We start from the raw sequence: 2,582 nt of genomic DNA, 5'->3' as shown, positions 1-2,582 counted from the left end.
AAAAAGGCCAAACACGGTGCCTCATGCCTGTAATCCCAGCACTTTGGGAGGCCAAGGTGGGTGGATCACAAGGTCAAGAGATCGAGACCATCCTGACAAACATGGAGAAACCCTGTCTCTACTAAAAATACAAAACTGGCCAGGTGTGGTGGCACATGCCTGTAATCCTAGCTACTTGGGAGGCTGGGGCAGGAGAATCACTTGAACTTGGGAGGAGAGGTTGTGGTGAGCCGAGATCATGCCATTGTACTCCAGCCTGGGCAACAGGAGCGAAACTCCGTCTCAAAACAAAACAAAACAAAAAACCAGATTGGCTGGGCGTGGTGGCTCACACTTGTAATCCCCGCACTTTGGGAGGCTAAAGCAGGTGAATCACCTGACGTCGGGATTTCGAGACCAGCCTGGCCAACATGGTGAAATGCCGTCTCTACTAAAAATACAAAAAATTAGCCGGGTGTGGTGGTATGTGCCTGTAATCCGAGCTACTTGGGAGGCTGAGGCAAAAGGCTTGCTTGAACCCAGCAGGCAGAGGTTGCACTGAGCTGAGATTGCACCACTGTACTCCAGCCTGGGCAACAGTGTGAAAAAAAAAAAAAAAAAAGCAGATAAAATGTGGTATCAAAGACCCTTCAAGATTCTGCTGGCTTTTCTTGCCTTTTCTTTTTTAACGGTTTGTTTCTTTAGGAGTTGGGGTCCTGCTCTGTCACCCAGGCTAGAGTGCAGTGGCATGATCATGGCTTATGGCAGCCTCCAACTCCTGGGCTCAAGTGATAATCCTGCCTCAGGCTCCTGAGTTGCTAGGATTATAGGCATGAGCCACCTTGCTTGGTGCCTGCCTTATTTTTCAGTACTCAACTATTAGACCTCACATTTTCCAGCCATACTGAAATACTCTACTTACTTCCCAGAACTTAACATTCTCTCCCCCAACCTTTGCATGTACTCTTTTTTCTCCTTGGAATGTTCCCTAGCCTCTTGACCATGCCCACTTTCACCGTGTTTTGCTTTGTCCTACATGTCTAAATCACCTCCTCCATGAAGCCTTCCTTGACTCACCAAGACTAAGTTTGGTTCTTCTGTTTCAGCTGCCTGGCTTTAGTCCATGGTAACATTTAATGATTTGAATTGTAAATGTCTTTTGATTCTCCTTAAAGACAGGAATAATATTAGTCTTGTTCAGCACATGGCCTGGCACCCACTAGAAAATCAGTAATGCTTAAAAAAAAAAAAACAAAAGAAAGAAAATTACTAACACTTAAGCAATGAAAGTGGCCAGGCGCCGTGGCTCACGCCTGTAATCCCAGCACTTTGGGAGGCTGAGGCGGGCGGATCACCTGAGGTCAGGAGTTTGAGACCACCCTGACCAATATCGTGAAACCCCATCTCTACGAAAAATACAAAAATTAGCCGGGCATGGTGGTGCGCACCTGTAATCCCAGCTACTTGGGAGGCTGAGGCAGGAGAATCGCTTGAACCTGGGAGGCGGAGCTTGCAGTGAGCTGAGATCTGGCCACTGCACTCCAGCCTGGGCGACAGAGCGAGACTCTGTCTCAAAAAAAATAAAATAAAATAAAAGTAATGAAGGCATCTGTTGTCTGGGCGGGCACTGCAGCAGTTCAAGGTCAAGACCATGGATAGCAGGAAAAAGCATAGAAAGTGGAGGTAGTGCTTTAGGCAAATCACTAACCTCTCTGTCATCTGTAAAATGGAGATGATAATAATAGGGAGGTTAGGATAAAATAATACATGTAAAGCACTTAGCATACACTACGTCCTCTAAATTTACTAGTGCCTCAGTCATAGAGGCTGCTCTTTCCGTTCTGGGTTTAGCGCCAACTCTTCAGATTCTAAGCCCTCTGCTTCCACTGCCCACCCCCCTCACTACGGTTGGTCTCCATTTAAAAAACTCCACGACTAGCCCGGGCGCAGTGGCTCACGCCTGCAATCCCAGCACTTTGGGAGGCCAAGGCGGGTGGATCACGAGGTCAGGAGTTCCAGACCAGCCTGGCCAACATGGTGAAACCCTGTGTCTACTAAAAATACAAAAATTAGCCAGGCACAGTGGGGGGCACCTGTAATCCCAGCTACTCGGGAGGCTGAGGCAGGAGAATTGCTTGAACCAGAGAGGGGGAGGTTGCAGTGAGCCAAGATGGTGCCACTGCACTCCAGCCTGGGTGACAGAGCAAGACTCCATCTCAAAAAAAAATACCAAAACAAACAAACAAAAGCCTCCAGGACTTAGGAGGGGAAGGCAGAGACTTTGAAGCAGAATCCCTCGGCACCCCTGGCCCAGCCTGGGGCAACTGCTGCCTCTATCTCACTCCACAGTGAATGAGGTAATGGTCCCCCTGGGGAAAGAGGCAGTTAGTGCTGACAATGAGGCTAATTAACAAGATGCCAATTAGTACTAGGGGACCGCTATATGTAGGAGGGGGGAATTCTGGCACAGAAGTAGCTTCTTGTGAGGACTGAGGGCTGAACTCGAAGGAGAGGTTGAGGCAGAGCAACACCATCCCCTCTTCATGCCTCCCCAGAAAATCTCTCTTCCAGGAAGGCCTCCTAATCTCCATACTTCACTCCCC

The sequence above is a fragment of the Colobus angolensis genome, unplaced genomic scaffold (assembly GCF_000951035.1).
Source record: "Colobus angolensis palliatus isolate OR3802 unplaced genomic scaffold, Cang.pa_1.0 Scaffold47, whole genome shotgun sequence".
In the NCBI taxonomy this organism is placed as follows: domain Eukaryota; kingdom Metazoa; phylum Chordata; class Mammalia; order Primates; family Cercopithecidae; genus Colobus; species Colobus angolensis.
Note: the sequence above shows the minus strand (reverse complement) of the source record.